The sequence below is a fragment of the Lepidochelys kempii genome, chromosome 26 (genome assembly GCF_965140265.1).
Source record: "Lepidochelys kempii isolate rLepKem1 chromosome 26, rLepKem1.hap2, whole genome shotgun sequence".
Classification (NCBI taxonomy): Eukaryota; Metazoa; Chordata; order Testudines; family Cheloniidae; genus Lepidochelys; species Lepidochelys kempii.
In genome coordinates, this window is record NC_133281.1 from 9,654,895 (window position 1) to 9,682,068 (window position 27,174).

Genomic DNA, 27,174 nt, shown 5'->3' on the forward strand with positions numbered 1-27,174 from the left:
GAAGAATTTACAACGCAGAGAGAGAGTCACAGGGTGAGAAGGGAATGAGCGGTGAAGTGGACTTGCCCAAGATCACTCAGCAGGTCCATTGGCAAAGCCAGTGTAAGCAGGTAGGTCTCCAGTCCAGTATGCTATCCGCTAAACTACGTTGCTTCCCCGGCACAAACAGGATTTGAATCCATTTAGTTAAAGGCATCCATTTTGCTGGCAGTCTCTCTCTCTCTCTCTCGAGGCATTTATATTGCACGCATTACCCTGGTGCCTGAGCACCCGTTCCAGAAAATCATTTGGAGAGCAGCTAGGTTACCCAGTGTCCATCCAGTCAATTATTTTAGGAGTGGTTGGAGATTTCCACACTTGCAAAAATAGTTTCTTGGCAACCAATAGAGCTCAGAGGAGAGATCCCTCTTCATTAGGACACAGATCTTTTTACTGACACCCCTGAATGTTTTATGGTTGGTTGGAAGTTCTGTGGGGGGCGGGAATCCCAACCTTTATCAGCGAGAGAATGAGTGTTTAGCTGCAACTGCCACCTTGGTTTTCAGCAAGACACAGGGAAAAAGTACTGGCCAATAAGGTTCTGATTCACCCTTGCTCTGCACAACATGGAGTCATTTGTACCAAAGTCGGTGCTTGGTAGTGCTTCATACCCGCTTTGTGCTCTACAAGGTTGGGCAAGGCAGAATGGGATCCTCACGATTTTATCTTGTGATGGACTGAATGCCCTTAACTCCTTTTGACTTCAGGGAAGTTATGTGTTGCTCATCACCTTGTAAGAGGCACTCCATGCCTTGCAGAATTGAGTCCTTAGGGTTTATGGTAACTTTGCAGTTGAGCCCTAAGTAAGGGAAAGCCCGTCCTGTATCAGGAGTAGGGTAGGGGCAGAATGGTGACTCCAAGCCACGGGCTGGTCACTGGCTCTGTCCTTCCTCCAGGGTGGAAATAACCTGCAGAGATTATTCCCCCTTCAACGTTGGCTCAGCTGTCCTGGCAGGTGCAATGGGGAGTCCGGATTTTACCCGCTCCCTTCCCATATGTGTGCAATGGGGAGCAGTAGACCCCATGGAGGCTTCTTTCCTCTCCCAGCCTGTGCTGTAACAGCACATACAGCCCAAGCAGGGGAATATGGAGCATGTAAAGACGGTCACAATTTCACGCTTATTGAATTTTGGATTGTTCAAAATCTCGATCAGGGTCTGAACCAGGTGGCTCAGCCCCTTCCATCATTGCTACAGCTTTTATGCTCAAATCATGTAAAAGGGAATTTCCAGTTTATGATGATTATCCCCTATGATGCTCCTGAAAGGGGTTGAGCTGGCAGCCGTGGGAAATAAATGAGTTGTTTATTTTCAGAGCAAGTATAGCCTGGGCAGCAGCAGTTCCCAAGCCCCTCACACTGTTCCCACCAGGGTACTGTACCTCATCCACGACTGGGCTGAATTCCAACCGGTGAACTGAGAGTGATCAGGGCCATAGCCCATTATCAGTCCTTGGAGCCCTGCAATCCCTTCCGTTTATGAGCTGTCAAAAAATGTACTTCTGCTTACTGGTTTCCTAGGTCCAGGATTTTCAGCATTGAAGTCAATGGAGCGACACCAATGTACACTCGCTGAGTACCTACTCCATCCTGCAGGAATTGCAGGGTTGCTTAAAGATACATTTACACCACAGACATCTCCTACTGCAACCAGAAATAATATTCGTGTTAATGGATTCTAAATACGGAGCGATCAAATCTCATTCAACGAGGCATAAACTGGTGAACACAGGGTCGAGAGAGGTTTATTTTTTCTCCATATAGATTCATAAACTTTTAAGAGACTGTATGGATCATTTGGTCTGACTTCCTGCTGCATAACGCAGGCCATAGGATTTCACCCAGTGATTCGTGCAGCTATTCAACAACTTGTGGTCAAGCTCGAGCATTTCCTTACGGGCATGTCTGCACCTCAAGCTGCAGGTCTGACCCACAGCTTGAGGAGACATACCCGAAGCAGCTGTGAATAAGCTAGAACGCTCAACATTGAGGGTAGCCTTGGAGCAAGAGCAGCAGGAGGGTCTAGCCAAGCCATGTCTAAATCCATCCAAGACATTAGGCATGTGCATGGGTGGCTAACCCCTTCTGCACCCTCATACCTTATCACTACGGCTACCCTCTATTTTTAGTAAACTAGCTCAATCCGAGCTAGTGCTGGTATGTCTCCTCAAGCTGGAAATTGCATCCCCAGCTCAAAGAGTAGACATAGCCTCAGAAAGACATTGACTTCATTGGGACCAGGATTTCCCCCTCCCCCCCCCCCAATCTGAATTTAAAGAATCCGAGGGACAGAGAATTTACAACACTGCACAATTAGCTAGGTGAGTGATATTCTCTTTAAGGTGTTTGGGTTTGTTTGCCTTCACCTGCAACATCAGATATTGGTCAATGCCACAGACAGTGAAGTGGCCTGTTCTGATTCACACATCTGAAGGGATCAGAAGGGACCATTAGGTCATCTAGTCAGACCTCTTGTATAACACCTGTCAAGAGATTTCACCCAGTTACATCTGGGGAGCCCAGTAACTTATGTTTGATTGGTATGTTCTCCTCTACCATTTCAATTGTGTTTTTCTGCTCCTTTTGATACATTTCCTATGGAACACCTTTGGGCAGCTCTAAGAATTGCTGGGGTATGGGTAGCTTCACAAAGCTCAGCCTCAAGTCTTGAAGGCTGAGATTTTCAAGACAGGGGAAGTGATTTCAACACCCAATTCCAGTTAAAATTAAAAGTAACTGCATCAAAATCACCTAGGCAGCTCTGAAAATCTCAGCCAAACATTTAAGTGTAATGAAAGAATGAGATGGCTTTTGAGATGGCAGCAGCTCTATTACTCTGGAAATAATTAGCATTTCATCAATGAACAATAACAATGACAAAAATCAGGCATTTTCCCTCATATGCAAAACCTTGCATACTGTGCAAGTCAAGAAATACGGCATGCAAATCTGCAAAAAATCCCCAATAAGTCACGGAGGAAAGTTGGTCCAATGGTTACAGCCAGGGCCATCCCTAAGGTGGTGTGGGGCCCGGGGCAGAAGTGACGAATCTGTCACTTCCGGGACCAACTGCGCCCAGCGCTGGTCAATCAAACTGGTGGCCCGTGGGATCCCCGCAAAGCGCAGGGCCTGGAGCGGTTGCCCTGACTCGCTGTACCCAAGAGACGGCTCTGATTACAGCCTTAGCCTACAACTCAGGAGATCTCCATTCAAGCTACATACTCCCTATATTACCTTGGCCAAGTCACTTAGTCTTTTTGTGTCATATCTCCATCTGAACAGTCAAAATAATAGCACTTTCCTACCTCACAGAGGTGTTTGTGAGGATAAATACATTACAGATTGTTAGGTATACAAATGTTTTGGTAACAGGAATCATAAGTACCTGAGAGAGAGAGAGAAATCAAAGCATAGAGCAAAGGAAGTGAACAAAAGATTACCCTTATTTTTACCAGGAAACTCAACCACGGCCGGGACTGGAATGTCCCCTCCTCTTTCAAAGAGGGTGGGGGTTAAATTAACTTGTTGGGCCCATCTGTTTAGCTGCCCACTGTCCGACAATAAGTAAGAATTAGTAGAACTGCGTCACACAGGGCTGTGGATTTTCCACACCTTGGAGTGACATAGTTATACTGGCATAGGTTGTAGTGCAGATCAGGGCTAAGTCTCTGAAGGGTGTGAATTTTTCATACCCTTGAGCGACGTAGCTCGGTCACTTTAAGTGTTGACTAGCCATTACCCGAGACCACACAACAAGTCACTGGTATAGCAGGGAATAGAACCCAGTCCCCTAACTTCTAGTGTAGTACAACATCCATTTACATGTCTAAATACTTGATCTGTGGGTCTAATTCCATACATTCCTAGTGACATACTTACTCCATTTACATGCTTGTCTACCTGATCAGTGGATTCAATCCAACATGCCACACAACAATTAATTGTGGGTTCAAGACTTCAAGAATGAAATTGAGCCCATAAAATCACAGGTCAGGAGGAGGCCCTTTTTCATTGGAGACCTGCATTCTTTCCATTAAAAAAGACCCAATAATGGTCTATCTTAAACTGGCCTGCCCTCACTGTGCCCCTCACAATAGCTTTACCAAGTTGATTATTAATTTCAAGAAACAGCATGGAAAGGTTGGGAATATATTTCCACTTCCAAGTTTTATTTGTTTGAATGAGAAACCTATACTCAAGCACAGCAAGCAGAAGATTGGCTGACACAGCAGTGGCAGTAGAAGGTAATAGGTTACTCATATAGGTTCCTGAATCTCTAAACCAAAGCTAAAATTGCTTCATCCAGCAGCATTTTCTTTGCATTCCAGTAAACCTAACGCCCACTCCATTTCATTCCCCAATTTTATTTTTAGGAGACTTGCTTTTGTTTGCACAGATCTCATTTTCCAGTCCTTGCTTGGCAGGTACCACTGTGAAATATTCAAAAAGCACAGTGAGTCCTGAAATTAAGCCCCACACCACAGTACATCTATATGAAACAGAAAGTTTTAATCACTCTGCTCTTAAATTGCTATATTCGGAAGTTACATGTTCATGAACAGCAGATTATTTTTGTCCCCTTCCTCCTTCATAGCTGTGACTGGTGTCATTTAGTGCAAGAAATCTCTGTGCAGGGGAGGGGAGAAGACATGAATATCCATCATACAGTCACCGTTTGCATTCAAGCTGGGCCGTATTGTGTTTTAAGCTGAAGATCTCTCTTTCTGCACCTGTCTCTCAACTACGGTTTACAGCTCATCTGTGCCAGAGACAGAGCTTTCCCTGGGGCCAGTTTGTGCCTGTGGAATAAACTCCCATGGGACCAAAGGACTATCAGAGTTCATCCCTTCTGCTTCAAGTGCAAGGCTCACTTCTCTGAACCCCTTCTCTAACATAAATACATGTAGATAAAAAGAACAACAAAACTCCTTCCAAAACAAAACCCTCCACTGTACACACAATGTCCTTGGGGAGAGGATGAAAGAACAATCCACACGTGACAGTCACATTGCTTAATGCTATTACTGGAAGGCGCTCAGATACTACAGTGATGAGCTTGGTATAAGATTCAGAATAGAATAGAACCAAACCTCTTTCCTCTCTTCTAGCTGTTGTGCTGGATGCAGAACACCTGAAAATACCACTCTGCCGGGATAATTGATTACACTTTTATTTAGTAATGAGAATGCTTCCAATTGAGTTTTTGCTAAGAAGAGGTACATTTATATTTATAAGTCAAAGATTAATTCTTCTCCACTTAATTGGAACTGTGCACCAGACTCTCAGTTACCCTGCTCCTGCCCTGAGATTTAAACCACTATTCCACTCCTTGGGTGCAATCTTGGTCCTACTGGACTCAGGGGGAGTTTTGCCATCAACTTTCAGGGGCCCCTGTGTTCTGCCCAGCCTGCCCAGCCCTGGCGCACATTAGAGCAGACGGGGGGGGGGGGGGGGTTACATGACAGCAGCCAGTACATGGGCAGTGATTTGCACCAGTGCAAAGTGAGCATTCCAGGGTTTTATATCCTTTTTGCACTGTTGTAAGTGACCACGTAATTCACTTAGTGTTACAAGTCCCCCACTGCATTGATCCACAGAGAATATGAGTTACAAAGCCTTGTTATTGTAGCTCAAGCTGTAGCAGCTCATGCATGAGTATGTAGCCCTTATAGATGCAACAGGAACCTCCAAAACATTAACGAAGGGTAAACCAAGGTGCTGATTTCTGCCTAAGTCTACAGACACCGTGACACATTATCTATGAGCGATGCAAACTGTCCAGCTTACTAAAAGGGCTTGTTAATAACTCTGATCCTTTCAATGCCAGCCTCGTTAGCTATTTTATTGCTGATCCAAGGGCCAGAAAAAGGAAAGGGGGTTCCAAAGAGGATGGATCTAGACTGTTCTCAGTGATAGCTGATGACAGAACAAGAAGCAATGGTCTCAAGTTGCAGTGGGGGAGGTTTAGGTTGGATATTAGGAAAAACTTTTTCACTAGGAGGGTGGTGAAACACTGGAATGCGTTACCTAGGGAGGTGGTGGAATCTCCTTCCTTAGATATTTTTAAGGTCAGGCTTGACAAAGCCCTGGCTGGGATGATTTAGTTGGGGATTGGTCCTGCTTTGAGCAGGGAGTTGGACTAGATGACCTCCTGAGGTCCCTTCCAACCCTGATATTCTGTGATTCTATGATTTAGCTCTGGCGATCCCCGGTTCAATCCCTGGCCTGTTGGCCAAAAGTGCAGCTCATCCAGCATTTGAACCACTGAGAGTCTCGGATGGTTGAGACGAGCTTCCTTTGAGCAGCGGAAGTGGGTAACCTACTAGTATGCACAGATGGCAGCTGTCACAACTGCACAAGGTGTGAAGCAACAGTGAATTGTGCCCTGACTTTTGTGTCTCCTTAAAGTGGAGCAGCACCAAAATCTCAGACTATCTATGAAAGATTCGTCTGTGTAGGGTGTTCTGACAGTCCTGAGGCTTGAAGAGATGGACTGAATTTACCGTATTGGCAAGAGAACGCAATCACAGTTAGCTACATGACTACCCTCGTCAGCAATTTAGGAAATCCCACATCCTGGACTAGATTCACATCCATAGCAGTGTGTCCTTATCATTGTCATCATCAGACTTAGGACCCCACTAGGCAGTTTGGAGTGATTCATCACCAATGCTGTCCTCTTGCAAGAGGTTTCTCTGAATGTCTTTCCTATTTATAACCAGTGTAAATTAAAGTTAAATTAAAAAACAAAACACCACAACCCTTTGAGAAATCAAGCTGACAAAACTTAGCTTAATTACCACGTGGCTGTGTTCGCCGTAGTTTCCTGATAAAAGGCCATGCTCTGATTCATGCAAAAGATGATATGGGGGAGAAGGATGGATGTTTTAAGAAAGATGCCCTATCTTCACTTTTTCTTCGCTACCTGAGTTAGCCATTCCCCAGCTTCTGTTTGCCAGAAGCTGGGAATGGGCAACAGGGGATGGATCACTTGATGATCACCTGTTCTGTTCATTCCCTCTGAAGCACCTGCCATTGGCCTCTGTCAGAAGACAGGATCCTGAGCGAGATGGACCATTGGTCTGTCCCATTATGGCCGTTCTTATGAGTTGTTAACCATCACAGACAACTTTCCCAAGGTGTTTGATTCCTCCTCACACCAGACACGTCCTTGATATGAGATAAGCTTCAAAACACAGAGCAATTAGACAGGCGATGATGATGATGCACCAGCTCAAAAGTAGGAGGCTTGTCCATGAAAACGTAATGCCTCCTGTGGTGACCCGGGGTAGGTCTGTCATGTAATTACAGCTCAAGTAGACATACCCAAGCTCGATTTAACCTCATTTGCTTGGGTCCTGGAGCAGTTAAACTACAGCAACATGGGCTTCAGGTCAGGATGGACAAGCCTGCCTGGAACCCTGGGACCAGCCCAAGCTGCAGTGCTCACTGCTCCAGCTTCACTGCTCTGGGACGCGAGATAGCTAGACTGCATTATAGATGTACCCAATGAAGGGGTAGGAAGGAAGCCTTCTTGCAAACTACACTGAAAGCACCAATAGATTAAGGCCCTGAACCAACAAAGCATTTAAGCACACACTTAACTTCAAGAACTCAAGCAGTTCCAGGCCCCAAATCCTGCTCCCATTGGAGTGAATGGCAAAACTCCCACCAACGAAAAGTTCTCTGCAGTACCGATCTAAGTGCCAAGTGATTAGCTGAGCTACAGCGAGGAAAGATTCTACGAGCAGTCTCAGAGTTGTTTTACGGCTCAGCCTGTGAATTTCTCATACTGAAGAAGAATCAATAGAAGACTATTGACCATGGGAACAGATGGCGTGAACTTAACTAAATGCAGTAACTAAAGGAAAGAACACTTCTAATTGGCATGGGGTGCCTGCAGGCAGACTTAATACTTAAGTAACAGAGATATCCCTGAAATTAAAAATAGTGCTTTGCTCTTACATCCAAGGATCTTTCTCCTGCAGATCTCAATGTGCTTTAAGAAACATTCGTCAGTAAGCTTCACAATGCCCCTGTGGGCAGAGCTGGGTGACAGTAGTGAAAAATTCCATTTGAATACTGATCACTATTTCCACGAATCTGGTGAAATACTTGATTTATGTTTTGTGCAAATGTATTTATTCCTTTTTCTTTTTTTGGAAACATATTTCAGTCCATGAATTGTTTGAGAATAGAACCAGATAGACCATGAACAGGAAATCATCTAGAGTGAGATTTTCAGGAAACCCTGAGAGAGTGAAATGCCCAACTCACACTGAATTTCAGCCGGGTTTGAGTGCCTAACTTAGGCTCCTTTGAAAATCTGAGCCTTCTGTAACAAATTGAGTCCTTTCTCTTTTAACAAGTTATTTGCCTACAGGTTTATTTTCTGAAGAATTTGTTCCTGATTCCACACAATTAGACATGTCACACAATGTCCCATCCCATAGCACCACCTGATGGCAAGACCCAACATTGCAGTGCCTCAGTTTCCCCCATTAGACTCTTGAACAGGGACATCACAAACTCCTCATTTTGATAACAGTCTGTTTCCAGTGGGGTCCTGCAAGGGATCAGTTCTTGACCCTATGCTATTAAACATTTTTATCCATGACCTAGAAGAAAACAAAATAATCACAGATGAAATTTGAAGAGGACACAAAAATTGCAGGAGTAATAAATAATGGAGAAGTCAGGTCACTGATTCCGAGCAATCGGTAAACTGGGCACAAAGAAAGAATATGCATTTTAATATGGCTAAATGTACATGTGTACATCTAGAAACAAAGAATGCCGGCCATACTTGCAGAATGGGGTACTCTATCGTGGGAAGCAGTGACTGAAAAAGATTTGGGGGTTGCGGTGGTTAATCAGCTGAACGTGAGCGCCCAGTGTGATGCTAAGAGCAAAAAAGCTAATGTGATCGTGGGATGCATAAACAGGGAAATCACAGAATCAAAGAATATCAGGGTTGGAAGGGACCTCAGGAGGTCATCTAGTCCAACCCCCTGCTCAAAGCAGGACCAATCCCCAATTTTTGACCCAAATGGCCCCCTCAAGGATTGAACCCACAACCCTGGGTTTAGCAGGCCAATGCTCAAACCACTGAGCTATCTTGAGTTGGAGTAGAGAAGTTATTTTAGCTCTGTATTTGGCACTGGTGTGACCACTGCTGGAATACTGTGTCTAGTTCTGGTGCCCATAATTCAAGGAGGATGTTGATACATTGGAGAGGGTTCCGGGAAGAGCTGCAGGAATGATTAAAGGATTAGAAAACATGCCTTATATGGATAGACTTACTTTATTTGAGCTGAAAGAGAAGGTTAAGGGGTGACTGGATTATAGTCTATAAAGTACCTACTTATATATATTTAATAAATATTTCATAATGGACTCTTCAACCTAGTAGAGAAGGGTGTAGCACAATCCTATGGCTGAAAGATGAAGCTAGACAAATTCAGACTGGAAATAAGACATACATTTTTAACAATGAGAGTAATTAACCATTGGAACAATTTCCCAAGGGTTGTGGTGGACTCTCCATCACTGACCATATTAAAATCAACATTGGATGTTTTTCTAAACAATATGCACTAGGATTTGGGGCGGGGGGAGGGAGGGGGAGTTCTATGGCCTGTGATATACCGTAGGTCAGAGAAGATTATCACAATGACCGCTTCTGGCCTTAGAATCTCTGATGATGTCCTCAGAGTCCAAATCTGACAATGCCCAAAGGACTAAAATCATAAACAGAGGATTGTCTGCCCCGTCAAGGCTCCTCCAGTTATGACCTTCAGCAGTGGTCCCACCATGTCCTTACTAAACAAAAGAAAACATACATTTGCCCCCTTTTGTGAGCACCCCTTCTATGAGCTCTTTGCTGCTATGCCCTGGCTCTGCAGAATTTTTCTTTGCTCTTTTGGCAAGCTTTTTGGCTTTCTACTGGGAGGTCCTTTTCTCCCCAGCAGGTTCCCACTGCCTACCTTCAATGGCAACTTTGGTAGCCTCTCTCAGGCAATTCCCTCCTGCTCCCCCTTCCTTACTGACAAAAGGCCCCCCTCCTCAGTTACATCTGATCAATGATAGGGCTAGCTGACCCCGAGCCTCCTGCCCCAAAAGGGGCAGTCCACCCTGTTTCAACATATTTGATATTAACATACCTCAACCTATGGATTGCTCACAACCGATTTGCTGCAAGTATTACTTTGAGCACTCTCTGCTTGTAATTTGATGTGCATGCTCGGTGACTGGTCACCTAACTCACGCTGTATCCCTCCCAGCTTGGTATCATCTTCAAATTTTATAAGTGTACTCTCTATGCCATTATCTAAATCATTGATGAAGATATTGAACAGAACCAGAAAAAGATTGGGCAAAATTGAAATATTTTTGGGTACCCACTGATTTAACATATTGATTTTTAGACTCAGCACATCCTGATTCTTGGCAAGGGGATAGACTAGATGACCCCTGTGGTCACTTCTAACCCTACGGTTCTATGAATTGAAACTTTTTCAGGCAATCATCAGAATGTTTCATTTCAACTTTATCATTTGACTATAAAACCGACAAATGAAACTTTATAGTAATATTGGAATGAAATATTTTCAGAATATTTCATTCTGAGAAAATGCTGAGATTTTGGCTTTTTGTCCAGGAGTCACCTGATTACATCAAATATCATGAGACTCATGACAAAATAGCAGAGGTGGCAACAGATAAACTGAGGCGCAGGGAGAGGAATCCTTGAGGGAGCCATTTGGGATCTGGGGCAAAAATTGGGGATCGGTCCTGCTTTGAGCAGGGGGTGGGACTAGATGACCTCCTGAGGTTTCTTCCAACCCTGATATTCTACGATTCTATGACTTGCCTAAGGTCCACAGTAAATACTGGCAGAACGAGGAACCCAGGAGCGCTCTCTCTCTAATTCCAACCATTCGGAGTAATTGCTTCTTTAACTCAACTAACTTTTAAATACAGAAAATATATTGCATATAAAATTCTGTGATATAAAAAAGTAAAACACACCCTCAAAAAGCAATTAAAAAGAAGAGCTGCAATGCTGGACTGAAGGGAGGGAAATCATTTTCTGAAGCAAATGAGTTATTTTCAGGTGTAGATAACACATCCACATGACGTGGGTAAACTATAACAGTTTGCTGGCAACAGCCAATTCACAATTGCTACCAGTCTCTTAATCAATGTTCCACTGCCATTGGCATAAGATAACTTCATCCATGTCCTTGTCAAAGTGCAGAACATTCAGGACATAAAATATAGATGTATATACACACTTTATTTTCTCCTTGGAGAATTTATGTACCGTTACATTCCATTTTTTTTTTCAGCTGAACATTTAAACAACATTGAATCAGTGATCACTAAACCAAACCTTCTTTTGTTCAGCAAGGTGAAGTTCTTTGACCCCTCCCATTCCTGCCCCCAGGTGCTTGTAAATATATGACAAATCACCCTATAATGCTGATAAATTATTACTGTTATGCCCTGACTTCTAATTAAATGTTTGGAGATGGCAGCTGATGAATCATATTTCTGACAACTGGCATCAGTTTCTAACTCCAGTACACAAGATTAGATCTTTAAAATTCAAGGAGGCAAATATGCCAGCATTCAAATAGCATATTAGTGTGACCATTTGTTTGCATGCAACATAATGGCTTATGTGCAAAATGTGCTCAATGATCAATTAAACATACCAGTTCACAATAAAGCCCACCTCATGGCATCTGTCAAGGTTCCTTCCCCACTCTGAACTCTAGGGTACAGATGTGGGGACCTGCACGAAAACCCCCTAAGCTTATTCTTACCAGCTTCGGTTAAAAACTTCCTCAAGGTACACACTTTGCCTTGTCCTTGAACCCTATGCTGCTACCACCAAGCGTGTTAAATGAAGACCAGGGAAAGAGCCCAATTGGAGACGTCCTCCCCCAAAATATCCCCCCAAGCCCTACACCCCCTTTCCTGGGGAAGGCTTGATAAAAATCCTCACCAACTTGCATAGGTGAAGACAGACCCAAACCCTTGGATCTTAAGCACAAGGAAAAAGCAATCAGGTTCTCAAAAGAAGAATTTTAATTAAAGAAAGGGTAAAAGAATCACCTCTGTAAAATCAGGACGGTAAATACCTTACAGGGTAATCAGATTCAAAACACAGAGAATCCCTCTAGGCAAAACCTTAAGTTACTAAAAGACACAAAAGCAGGAATATACATTCCATTCAGCACAGCTTATTTTACCAGCCATTAAACAAAAGGAAATCTAACGCATTTCTAGCTAGATTACTTACTAACAGGGGTTGTGAGGCTGCATTCCTGATCTGTTCCCAGCAAGAAGCATCACACAGATAGACAGACCCTTTGTTCTGCCCCCCCCCTCCAGATTTGAAAGTATCTTGTTCGCTCATTGGTCATTTGGGTCAGGTGCCAGCTAGGTTACCTTAGCTTCTTAACCCTTTACAGGTGAAAGGGTTTTGCCTCTGGCCAGGAGGGATTTTATAGCACTGTATACAGAAAGGTGCTATATTTATATTTATGACAGCACCCCTGACACACAACTGGAATTCTGCAAGACCAAAAGGTGTCAAATTCATTTTTTTCCAGAAAATACTCTCCCCCCCCATACGTCTTATTATTAGCCTGCGGAACTCATTGTCACAGGAAATTGCAAAGGTCTCAATTTTAAAATGTATTTAGGCTCCTAAAGATTCAGATTGACCCCTAGCAGGATTTTCAAAAGTGCCAAGTTTTGGAAAGGTTAGGAAACCTTAATGCTTTGGGCAGGGCTGGCTCTCGGGTCCCATTATGGGGAGTGCAAGTAGTTATTTTTAGAGCACTAGTGTTGCTATTTTAAAACAAATAACCTTCCAAGATTAGACCCATGGAAAAATCTTGGATATTTAGAGTTTAAAGGAGTAAAATTTGGCTACTGTATCAATATTTTGCTGTGATTTATAGTTTACATAAAAGATGAGGACTCTCCGATGTATTGCTATTACACTGCTTAGCTGGACAACTTTGTACATATTTTGGCCTTTCTGACAATAATTTGGGGACCCTTGAAGATCATTTTGGGGCAAATGTCCCCCTTTCTACTTCCCTTCCTCCTCCAGTAGTGCCCAGCCTGGCTTTAGGGCATGATCCAACCTCAAATGAATTGTATTCTACATCTACAGAAGGGTTTAGGGCTTAGTGATGGGATTAATTTTATTGGGTGTTTAGGAAAGAATATGCAGTGCTACACATCATCATTCATACCTCCACCGACAACGCAATAGTAACAAATATTATAATTGACTGATTGTTTTTTAAGAATGACATTATGCAATGATGCAGTGTCGTGGTAGCCATGTCGGTCCCAGGATATTAGACAAAGTGGGTGAGGTAATATCTGTTACTGGACCAACTTCTGTTGGTGAAAGACAAGATTTCAATTCACACAGAGCTCTTCTTCAGGTCTCCTGGTCCAATAAAAGATATTACCTCTCCCGCTTTGTCTCTCTATTATGCAATGATACGGTCCTGTTTATCTATTGGACAGGGTCGGGGGCATGGATCAGCATCTATGTTGCACTCCTCATCAGTACCTGGACCAAGCTCGGAAACGTAACGATCAAACCAGTGGACCAAATTTGGTGATGAATCCTGGTGACATGCCACCTGAGGCACGTTGTGCTTACACTAAGAAGAATTGGGCAGGCTTTTACCATGTCAGAGGAGGAACTTCCTTACATCAGCTGTGGTATTCTGACCTGGGGATTTTCTTTAAGTGAAAAATAATTCTGTCTTTACTCCCTTAATAACCCTACTAGAGCTATTAATATTCAAACATTTTCACGTGATGGTTTCTTTTCAAGTGAGTGTATTCTATGAGTATTGATACAGAGCAGAGATATCCAGGTATTTAATTCTCCTCTATTTCCTTGTCCATGTACTGGATGTGTTCATTTTCCCATAACAGTGATCACCCCATATCTTTTGTACCATTTCTCCAGTTCGGGGGATTTAAAAAAAAAATCCAGTAAGAAGCTACCAATAGTCTAGTGACTGCGATCAGATGAAATATTAATTCTTGGTTTCTCTGAGTGTGACCATTTGTACTCGGAAGTTTTTAATGCACAAGCAACACATGTTTGAAAAGGAACAGCTCTCCGTTATGTCCTGTCCCTTTAAATGTTTGGTTGCTCTGTGATCCCCCTCCTCAGTGCAAAACCTGGCCTTGATTTCTGTTTTGCTGCCTGAACTATAAAGACACAGCAACAAACAGCTGGGTTTCTATCAGCTGCTCCTGTGTCCATCTCCTTCTCTGCTGGGACCAAATATAACACTCTAAGTGGGCAGCACTACAAACTGGAGTGTCTGCTGGATAGTGGTGATGAGAATACATTGTTAAAAATGACATGGGTATTCATTTCATTTACCTGTGACTAATAAGACTAGGAAATGAAATTCCTAGCAAACCATTAGGTTTCCTTAACAAACCACTTCAGACGGTAAAGCAGAAGACATAACACAGTGCCTTTAATATCCTAAGTGAGTTATAGAATGTCATTTAAAGTGGAGAACAATCTATTAATCTTCACAGCTCAGACAGTGAAACAGTAAAACATACAATCCTCAGAGTCCAAATGGCTAATCACCATCTGAAGCTCTATACGAAATGCATGCCACTCAGTCTGGGTGTAAGTTATTTCAATGAAAACATTGCTGACATCTCCATAAGTGTTTAAGCTCTGATAGTGAAAAATCCAAATAATTAATGCACTCTATACTTTCATTCAAGGATTTCAAAGAACCTTAAACATAACTGAAGCCTCACACCACCCTTGTGAAGTATAACATACCCAAGTTCCACAGAATGAGTCAGGGGCAGAAACAGAACCCATTAAAAAAAAGAGACTTGCCCAAGGTCAAACAGCAGAGCCAAGAATAGAGCCCGGGTCTTCTGATTCCTAAGGGCAGTACCCTAGCCACTGGACAACACAGTCTCCCGTAAGAATTAATACTCCTGGGCCATTGCACTAGAGGTTCTCAATCTTATCCATAGTGTGACCCTGTGTTGCAATAAGACAAAGTTTTGGACACTGCCCCTCCCCCTGCACCGTTCTGTGGAGCCATAAAAAAGTCTTTTGCTTTGTGTCACCACACACAAAGATTCTCCCTGACTTTTGGCCTGCAATTAAGCATTCATGAAAGGAATGATGACTACACTGAAAGCAGGGAAAAGGAAAATAATAAGCATCTACGAGGACTTCTTTCCAGGAAAGAAAGGGGACGGGGCATCAAAAAATAGAGGTTTTCTTTGAAAGCATTCTCCATTGCCTCATCTACCTCGCAAAGCACTTCACATCAGTCTAACTATTCAGGTTCATGAACGCACACTTCAATCCTCTTTTGGATTCAAACCTTATGTGACTCCCATCACCACACTACCTGAGCACCTGACAAGTAATTTATTCTCACAACACCCTGTTGAGGAAGGAAGTGTTATGATCCCCATTTTCAGACTGGAAACTGGGAGACAATTTTTTTTTCTGTCTTGTCCAAGGTCACACAGAAATTAAGTGGTAGAACTGGGGACTGTCTCCAGATTCTCAGTGAAGCTAGACAGAAAATGTATTTTTCCCCCATGCCCTCAACACTGACATTTTCAACTTTTCATCAAAAAACTGTAAACTAAAAAAATGAATTTTCAGAAGTTTTTGACAATTCTTTTTTTCCAAAAAAATGTTCAGCCAAACTTTTTCAGGTTTTGGGATTTTTCCAATTAAATAATCAAAAGTTTTTGAAGAGACCATACACTTTCTATGAAGATTTTTGTTTAATCCAACCCCAATTTTCCATCTGAACCAAGTTTCAATGGAAAATTTTTGACTAGCCCGATTCCTGAGACCTATCCAGGTGCCTTAACCACAAAGCTATTTTCCCACACAGTCACTTTAGAGACTTTCGTGGTTGAATGCTGTCAGATAGTACACACCTCCACTAGCAGAAAGGAGAATATTATAACAATCAGAAGGTGAATGCAAGATTCACAAAGACCTTCTTAAATGACATCTGAGTACATCTCAACTACAACTTGGGTTTCACTGTACTAATTGTTCTATTTATGGTAACACCATAATTGCTGCCATTTATTACATAACCTTTCAGCTCATCTCAGTAAAAGGGCAGCAACACCTAGTAAACTTAAACAGGCTATGATGAGTTTTCAAAGCAGAAAACAGGAATTACAGTTCATTTGTGAGTAGGTTCTCCGAGCAAACTATGGGATAATACAATTCATTAATTCCTCATTATGTTTGGGAAGACAACCTTTTAAATCATAATTAGACAATAAAAAAACAGTCTGTCAAATACGTGCCTACTGACGAGACATCACAAATTAATTTTGTGCATTATAATTGCTAATGGATTAATAATTGGATAGTTTGCTTAATAAGACTGTGCATATTATTAAAAGAATGACAAACAGTACAAGGTATGGAGAGAAAAGGTAGTTAATGATCCCTTGCTTTTTAAGAATTAATATATATAAAAGGGTACGACATAAAAACCACATGATCAGCGACAACACCTCTTTTCTTTTCTTCTGTCTCCTTTCTTTTACCTTGTCCTTTGTGTACTTACATTCAGATGTAATTTGATGGCAATGCTGTGTCCATATAGTGGGGTTATTTGGATTCTCTAAGATAGGATGACGTTACTAATGTATCTATTTTGTCTCCACATATTTAACATGATACTTAGGGCCTGTCAAGGTTTCTTCCCGACTCTGAACTCTCGGGTACAGATGTGGGGACCTGCATGAAAACCCCCTAAGCTTATTTTTACCAGCGTAGGTTAAAACTTCCCCAAGGTACAAACTATTTTACCTTTTTCCCTTGTACTTTATTGCTGCCCCACCACGCATCTAACAGATATATAACAGGGAAAGAGCCCGCTTGGAAATGTCTTTCCCCCCAAAATCCTCCCCAAACCCTACACCCCTGGGGAAGGCTTGATAAAAATCCTCACCAACTTGCATAGGTGAACACAGACCCAAACCCTTGGATCTTAAGAACAATGAAAAAAACAATCAGGTTCTCAAAAGAAGAATTTTAATTGAAGAAAAAGTAAAAGAATCACCTCTGTAAAATCAGGATGGTAAATACCTTACAGGGTAATCAGATTCAAAACATAGAGAATCCCTCTAGGCAAAACCTTAAGTTACAAAAAGACACAAAAACAGGAATATCCATTCCATTCAGCACAGCTATTTTATCAATCATTTAAACAAAACAGAATCTCACGCATATCTAGCTAGATTACTTACTAAGTTCTAAGACTCCATTCTTGTTCTGTTCCTGGCAAAAGCATCACACAGACAGAGTGAGTGTTTGTTTCTCCCCCTTCCAGCTTTGAAAATATCTTGTTTCCTCATTGGTCATTTTGTTCAGGTGCCAGCGAGGTTATCCTAGCTTCTTAACCCTTTACAGGTGAAAGGGTTTTTCCTCTGGCCAGGAGGGATTTTAAAGGTGTTTACCCTTCCCTTTATATTTATGACAGGGCCAGATTTTCAAAGATATTTTTAGGCATCTAAAAATGTATTTTGGCACCTAGTGGGATTTTCAAAAATGAATAAGCAGGATACACAACTAGCCACCCCGAATACAAACCCGCCATGAGAACATGGTTACATACTTGGGGTGGCTAGCCCATGCAGCCACTTGCCACTGTCTGAGCTACCATGGCTACACTGTTATTTTTAGCACACTAGCTCAATGATCACAAGTGCGAGTGTGCTTATGCAAGCTGGGAATCACAGATCCAAGAGTAAACGTTGTCATAGTATTCCACCACAGCACTATCCTCCAGGTGCCAGTGATTTTTACAGATGATGTGTCTGTCACCGACTCCTGTTAACTTTGCAGGAGATAATTTGGACAAATCCTTAAGTTTTATTCAGTTTGTCCTCAGATAAATTGAGGCACATTTTTTTCCAGTGAGGATTTTGGCCAATTAAAGACTTCAGGCTTTAACTAGTTGTGTTCAGTGGCTTAGGCAAAGATGGTTGATGGTCTCACCCCAGTTCCCCGTGGGTGGGCATCCTTATGATAAAAATCACCACTCCACTCATTGGTAAGCTTTCACTCTTGGCCCTACCCCACAGGCTTAGTGGTTCTGTTACTGGATCAGTGCAGCCAAAGCTGTGAGACAGCAAACAGAGACAAACCAGCCACTCTTAGCCAAATTATAAGGGGTGGAATTCTCCCCTTTACAAAGAGTACATGTAACATAGGGTGATTTTTGGCCAGGACAGGCTCTTTTTTAAGCCCTGTCGCAGCCATACCGCCTTCCCCCCACCCCACAAAAAAGTGGACATTTGTTCTGTTTTCTCTTGTCGACTTGATCAGTGGGCAAGAGCAAATGGGGAAAATGTCAATTTTTTTCCAAAAAGTGGGGGGCGGTGTGGAGGAACATGGGGGGGAGGAGGGCGAGCAAAGATGCCAGCCCCATGGCTTGGGGGATGGGGAGACAGCATTTCAGCATGCAGGGGGCTAACAGGGTTCCAGCAACTGGCAACAGCCATGTGTCGGGGGTGGGAGGCTTGGCCGAGCGGCTTGGGGTGTCCCGTTTTCCCTTTGGGAAACATGGGCAACCTACTGAAAAGTCTCGGCTCCACTTCATAAGGATGAAATGGGATGTAAGTGTTGTATGGACACTTTGCGGGCTTTCTGCACAGGAGTGGATTTCCCCCATGGGAAACAGGTAGTAGCTTACTCAAGTACTTCAAGAATATATTGCTAATGTTAGAGGGCCTGAATCTGCCCCATCTAAGTTGATGGGAATTTGGATTAGACCTTGAAGGAGGTTTAATGTATGTCAAGTACACTGATTTGTTTAGATTGCATCTCACCTGAACTCCTCTGGGGTTGCCACTTCTTGTATCCAGCTGCAGGATTGGGTGTGAAAAACCACGGTTTCAGGTAGCATGTAAATTGTGCAAGTAATAGAAGAACAAAAGAACGGCCACACGGGGTCAGACCAAGTGTCCATATAGCCCCGTATCCTGTCTTCCGACAGCGGCCAATGCCAGGTGCTCCAGAGGGAATGAACAGAACAGGTCATCATCAAGTGATCCATCCCCTGTCGCTCATTCCCAGCTTCTGGCAAATAGAGGCTAGGGAATCATCATCCCTGTCCATCCTAGCTAATAGCCATTGATGGATCTATCCTCCATGAATTTAACTGTATGAGTGACCTATTACTAGGGCAGGTTAAAGGAATTAGCTTTACCACAGAAACCATAGCAAGACGCATGCATTTCTACAGGCCTGAATCTCATTTGCACTAAGACTAATTAACACCGCTCTGGCAGCGTAAAGGGGAATTAGGTCAATGTAAATGTAATTTGTGCCCCTTTATACTTCCAGAGTGATGTAAAGGGACCACCATGTAAAAGACAATCAGGCCAAAAGAATCTAATCCCTTTGCTACTTTACCAAAGCAGGTTGCGGTAGTGTTGTTTTTTTAAATGTAGCCGTCCTATTGGTTAGAACGTTAGCATGAGCCGGGCAAAAGGAGATAGCATCTCCAAAAGTGAAATGGTCAATATATCTTTTCTTCTTCCTTTGGACTGTCATGGGAACAAACTGCATTTTCTGATGTTTATCCAAGTTATTAAGCAGAGGGGGTGGAAATACAGGGAACTTCCACAGGAGACATGGCTCTTGGCCAACATCAAACTCAACTTCAAGACCACTAAATAGAAGTAAAGAGTGAAAAACCTAAAAGAGTCTGTGGTGTTAGAAGACAGTAACAGCTGCTAATACATACTAGGTCTGAAAATTCTTAGAGAGACAAAGTGGAAACACATTTCAAAGCCAGGGTCCAACTAGTGCTCTCTTTAGTACCGTACAACAAGAAGTGCATTGAGTTAGTAAGAGGGCAAGCTTGTGGATAAAGCATCTTAGATTCACTTGTTTAATAAAGTCACAGGGTCCAAAGTTTCTGAGCTTCAAAGTCCAGAGGAATTCCCTCCAGAGCACAAGATGATTTAAGTTCTTCTTTACACCTTCTGTCACTGATGACCTCCTAAATTCCCACAAGTGAGCCACAAAAATATCAAATGTAAATAGATTTTAAAGGGCAAGTTTGGAGGAAAATATAATTGGATACCCTTGGTGTTCCATTCTCTTTGCAATGGGCTTTACAGTCTGCCAGTTCAAGGGATGCAGTCATTTATCAGAACAAACAACAACACACTTAACCCCCATGAGTAAGTCTGGGTATGCAATGAGATGGAAGGGGCGAAAACATATCCTCTCTTTTGACAGAGCCAGCTTGAGATGTTCATCCAGTATAATACTGAAGGTGTGAGAGTTGTTAAGAGGAACTGATATAATAGGAAGGAAACATGGTCTTGTGTCTATGGCATGGAACTCTGATTCAAGAGAGCTGGATTCCATTCCTTGCTCTGCCACAGTCTTCCTGTGTAACTTTGGAAAAGTCACTGGATCGCTCTGTAAAATGAGGATAATAATTCCACTGTCTGTTTCATCTTTTGATTGTAAGCTCTTCAGGGCCGGGGCTGTCTCTCACTAAGTATATGCTCAGCACCCAGTGAAATCCATGCTCATCTCATTTCCAGGCCAGGGAGGCGCTGTTGTGGCATGAATAGAAACTGTGATTATTTTTTCCATGTGGAGATGCATATTCAATGTCAGAAGCATTATCAATTGGTTATTGACCTGATTAGCATTGCTTCTAGCCAGGGCCAGCTCTACGGTTTTTGCCGCCCCAAGCAGTGAAAAACACTGCCGCCGCGTACGGCAAAAGGAAGAACCTGCTGCCGAATTGCCACTGCGGCCGGAGGAACTGCCGCCCCTTTCTAACCCCTCCCCGAAGCACCTGCTTGGAACGCTGGAGCCTGGAGCCGGCCCTGCTTCTAGCACAAGCGACTTGGGGCTCAGTCCTGAGCAGAGCTGAGCATGAGTTTCAACTGGAGCTGAGGGTTCTCAGGAATGCTCGGGACTTGGCATAACTAAATGATTTAAACTGAAGGCACACGTGACCAGCACCATGGCAAAATCCATAGGTAGGCTGCATAGCAGCACCTGCATTCCATCTCCTGATGCAGAAATCTCCTGACAGCATGTTGAGTTTGAATTCAGCTCATGCTCTGCAGTCAGCTTTGCCGACCAGGGGCGTTTTTGAGAATGTAGCAAACCAGGATCCAGTTTTTAACACACTGAGAGAAAGGGAAACAGACATGACTGAGCATGTTATATATTGAACTAATAGCAAAAAGCGGGGGAGGAATTACGGCCCTGGATGCCCTGAGGAGAGCCGGATCGGTTGCAGCTGTTGGCAACCTAAATGAGTCACACAACATGCCTCCTAGCATCTCGTGGTGAATACATACCACCCACTATCTTTACCTAGGTTGCCTTTTCTTCCCCTCTGGATAAAAGCTACACGAGATGACCAGGCCTTTTTGTTTAAGCAGTTTAAAAAGAAAATCTCTCAGTTCTTTCGGTCAGCTAAAACTCCAGCAACAGAAAGTCCATGTCAAATAGCAGGTGCCATTGTAGTTAATGTCAAAACTTTATTCACAGCGAATGTGGAGTCTCACTGCACCATGCTTGGAGGCATCAGGCAATTCTGGTGGAGAGCGACACTGTCTGAACATTTCTCTTTTACTGCCTGGCATTGTTTTTGGGACTTGTACAGCATCAATTTGTAGAAAGCGATTATAGTTTGGCAATAGAACAGTGGCTTTCTTCTCACTCTGACATATGCTCTCTATTTCTTTATTATTACAACTATTAATATTACCCATCATGGGGCTTTTCATTCAAAAATTTAATCTGTCAGGACCCCTTTGAATCATGCTTGCAAAAGTACAAGGATCATCCACAGATTACACAAGAGTGGCATAGATAAGCACGATCCATGCCTATTTCTGGCATTAAACCTTAAGGCTTGGATTTTCAAAAGAGACTAAAGGGGTTAAGTAAGGGAGATGGCAAGTTCCACTATTCCCATTTTACAGATGGACAAAGTGACATTAGGCAACTTGCCAATGGGTACGCTGCAAGACGTAGTGGAAACACAGTGAGAATGAATGAGTCTCCATTAGTTCTGCTTGAAGTCTTCCTCTTTCCCCCACCAGCTTCTCCACTGTCCCTTCTACTCTACCAATTTAATACTTTGGTCTATTTTAGATGCCATGTTCAGGTCCTGCCCAGCCATTCTACCCCTAATTATGATCAGAATGCGTAAAGGTTTTGTAGATCCCTAATCTGGGAATATTAGATAGAAATGGGGTTTGATTCTGGAAACCCTTAATCACATGACTTCTCCTATCAACTTCAGCGTGACCAAGGAAGGGTTTTTAGGATCAAAGGCCAAATTTACAAAGATATTGTGTCTCCTAAAGATGCATATACATATCTAGTGAGATTTAGAAAAGCTGCTTAGCATGCTCGGTGCCAAACTCCCATTGACTTTTAATGGGAGTTAGGGGACTAACTTGTTTGCGTGCTTCTGTAAATCCATGTAGGAGTCTACTTTATCTTAACTTCCAAGGCCCTTCACAGCCAGGCCCCATGCTACCTATAATCTCTCATTCTCTACTGAGCGCTCATCTCCAACCTCCGACTGGCTCATGATGCCAGCCTATATTGCCCACTCGTGCCATTTCCAAAGAAGGATCTTCATACTTCAGAGGAGTCCCCTGTAAACATCGGCAAAACCACCTCATTGTGAACCTTCTAAAGCCTCCTCAAAACTTTTTCCCACAGTGCCTACAAAACACTTGACAATGGCTAGGCTGCTGGCGTGCTGAGACCACTGTCTAAAATAGCGACCAATATGGTCTCACTGATTCCATGTACTCCATCTCTCTGTCTGTGTCCATCTGTTGTCTCCCATTTCATACTTAGATTGCAAGCGTTTTGGTGTAGAGATCATCTTTTTGTACAGCACCTCACACAATGGGGTCCAAGTCCATGACTGGGGCTCTTAAGGCACTACAGCAATACAAAATAATTCATAACAATAATTTAGGTACCTTGTACATCTGCCCCTACGCCTTTTGTGACCTGTTGATTAGTTTTAGTATATATTGAGAAGGTCATACTGTTTGGTACGTTCCATGTTCCATTTGCTTGGCTTGATTTTTTGTTTGTAATCCTCCATTGATTCAAGCTGTTATAGGGATTATTGATCCCTCTGACCTATGAACAGGAACAAACTGATTCACCTTTTGTATAGAGAAAATCTTATGATTTTAACCACCCATTTTGCAAGTCCTCGTAGCAAGACTTGCCATTGAATGCTGTGGGATTTTTGCCTGCAGATGGTTAGTGAGATGGGGCTCGTGCTTCCTTCATGAAATTATTTCTAATACTTCAGGGATAAGGGTCTGGAAAAGACAAACTAAGGGATAGATCCTCAGGTGGTGTAAATCAGCATAACTCCACTGAAGCCCAGAACAAATATACTAACTGAGGATCTGCTGCTACATCAGATGCACTAGCCACATACTGCATGAGCCATAAAGGCAGGAGCAGTGATTGTTTTGAGGCGGGAGAAGTTGGACAATCAGAGTTGGGGCCACTGCAGGAGATTCCTCTTTTGTGGGGCAACTATTTTAGTTCCCCAGTTGCAGTCCCAGTTCGTCTCAAAGGTGCAAAGACAGCACAAGAGAGAGAGCAACATATTTAGAAAAGGACAGTTATTCCCCAATGATGATAAAAACAAGCTTGCCTGTCACCAGCTTCCTTTTGTTTTTGGCTTTGAAACACATTATCTTTGCAGAAAATAAAATGTATGTAATGAATGAGGAAAAGACAGATCTGGTAAACAGAAAGCAAATCTCAGAGGCTGACAAATGTAACCAAAGTAGAAGAAAAAGTTGAGTGCCTGTCAGTTTTGTATGGCACCATGGGGTTCAGCACTCTCTCTTCAATGCAGTCATTCCCATGCCTCCACCATAAAGTAAAGGAGAGAGACACCTTGCAAAGTAACAGAGGAAGTATCTGATTGCACTTGTCCTCGAATGCTCTTAAATCTCTCCTTCCCACTTTGTTCCCTTCCCTGACAGACCTCCCATGAGGCTGACAATATAGCATCTTGTTGGGTAAACTTTTGTACCCAACTATGTATTTATTTATTTATTAAAAACTATGTATTTATTTATTTATTTTTTAAAGAATTTCTAAGTTTAGTCAACATGTAATGTGAATTGTGTGAAACGGGGAAATACAGTTGGGTCATGCATAGCGACAGATTTGGGGCCAGCCCCTGATCTGGTGTAAAACAGCATAGTTCCCATTGGCTCAAATTGAACTATGCCAATTTGCACCAGCTGAGAATCTGGCCCACAGAGCATTAATATTTCTTCTGTCCTGCACAAAAGGGAAGATCTCTACTACAGGACTTCAGTGTGATGCAGTGTGATTCAGTGGATCTGAGAGAAGATGCGCAGGGGTGGAAGAAGCAAGTCAAAACCATCTCTATCTTTCAAGAATATCACTCAGAGGTGGGGGATAGATAGATGGAAGGATAGGACCCAGCGTTAGAAAACACAGAGGAATAGCCCTTGAATAAGACTGTTAAAAGTAGAACTGTTAAAGGTAGAAAGTTTTTCTGTTGTATCGGTTGTGTATTCTGTATCAGTTATGATGAGAACAAGAGTCTTTAAAAAAAAAAAAAACAGCTGGACATGTTATATAGTATTCGACTGTGGAACAGAAGGAAGTTCTGAACACTCCAAATACAGTGTTGTGAAATTGTGAGACCTGCGGGCAGCTGTTACTTTTCCCTCAGTGTGCTACATTATGTGAGAATAAGCAATCATGATAGGCTAACAAATATTTCATCCGGTACATTTTTCCCCATTATATTCTGCTGCACGTTGCTTTTGCCACATCTCATATTCTGACAAGGTGTAATGCAATCACACATTGTCTTACAAACTCTAAAACAGGAAAAAATGGATTAGAAAGTTGCTGAGAAGCCAAGCATTAAATGCAAAAGCCTCCTTTAAGCCAAAACCCCTCAGCAGAACAGTGAGAGGGTCAAACTCTGGCCGATGCAAGCAAACTGGCATAACCACTTGCCAAACAAGGGCATGTATAATGCTACAAAATCAGCAGAAATATACACCAATGTCCTAGCTCGAATCCATCCCCTAGTTCCTATCGTTCCTATTAGATACAAATACAGATTTGTGATACTGTGAGTCTTGTTCTCTTTTCACACTAGGAGATGTAATTCCAAAGACTTCACTCCAGATTTATACTGAAGGGAGTGAGTAGAAAACCAGCCATTAAATCGTTTAGTACACATGATTACATTTATGAATTTGTGGAGAAAATAGTGCTATAAAAGAACTGAATTTATAACTGTTCATGGGTCTTTCTATATTAAACACCACCAAAGAGCTACCTAGCTCTTACTCTGCAAAATGAAATTTGGATTAATAACAAAAAACATCATGTTAAAATGCAATATATCTGGGACCTTGTCTTTATCAAATTCAACTTCTGACTGTAGACACACTTCATGGGCCACATTCTTGGATGCTATAAATTGACATAGCTCCAGCCAAGTCCACTGAAGCCAAATGACGTCGCTCTCCAGAAACCATTTTATAACCGCTGAGGGTCTACCCAACATAAACATCCAACTATTTAGCTATGGTATTTCTTAGACACTGAAGCTGTCACCAAGTTAAAATAAATACAGTAATGAAGATTCACACTGCGTTACCCCTAATGACTTCTGCTCTTTACCTCTCCTAGTTTCGGCAGTCTGAAATATTGCTGGTATAATTTGGGAAAGATCATACCATTCACTGGACAAAATCCTGCATATGACACAGACTCCTCTATGACAATGTGCACACTTTATTGACTGAGAGTGATTTTAAATGAAATGGCCTATTACTGTACATTAAGAATTTGAAGGCAAAGACTGCCAATAAAGACGGAAAAAGTCAAACTCAAACAGTAACCCCCTTAATACCTTTTTTCCCCATGCAAACAGTAAATCATTTATTTTCAGTAGTTTTCAGCCATAAAACTGCAAATAAGGCATTTTGTGCTGAAAAATTGATTTCTATCCAGGTCTATACCTCCATGCAACTTAATTTGTAACTGACATGGATTACCAACAACAGAGCTTGCAATATAAAAAATAGATGACAGTACGTAATTTAGCGGCATATTGCTACTCTTGAATCTTCAATCTAAGTGGAACTATTTATTTTATTTTATTTTACTATTTTCCCCCCAATGCATGGTACCTAAGACAAAAAGCTATTTGTGGAAACTGAAGTGTAAGCTAAAGTGCTGTAGGAATTCAACTATAGTATACTTTAATCTTTATTTTTCATTTGTTTTAACATTCATTACAGCAGGGTATGATTGGGCATTAGGAAACCAAGATTTAGTGTTTGCCAAGAATCTGAGTAGACCTAAGCAAAGAACACTTGCATGCAATAATCCCATGTTGCTTCTGCCAGATTCTATGATACACTGGAAGTAAACACCCCGTCCTCACACGACATTAGAAATGGAAGGAAGGTTCATTGAATGCCTCATTGCTGGAATGTGAGTCACTGAGTGCTGAAAGCAGAACTGTCACTAACTGTTGGTATGATGTTTATTACTGGATCAATTGGGGGTGCAGTGGGGAGAAAGGTTGGCGCAAAGTAAGACAGGACTGTTTGAAACATTTGGATGATATTAGTTAGGAAGATCATCTCAGCTGGAAGTCAGAACCCATGCACAATAAGGGTGAGTTTGGTTTCTATCCAGCCCCCTGAACATTAATCCAGATAAATAAAATCGTGACAGACTTTGGCTTATATTGTTCACACCTCCCTCTTTAACACCTCACCCCCAAAATATTGGCAGAGTCCTGTGGCACCTTATAGACTAATGGACTAGTATCACAGGACTCTCTGCCGCTTTTACAGATCCAGACTAACACGGCTACCCATCAGATACTTGACCCCAAAATATTGGGTTTTTCCCCTGTCTTCACTGAAGTAGATAGTATGACTTTTTGAGACATGATAGGCAGACACTTCCCTATCTTCCGGGAAGGAGTTCAAGAAGTGCT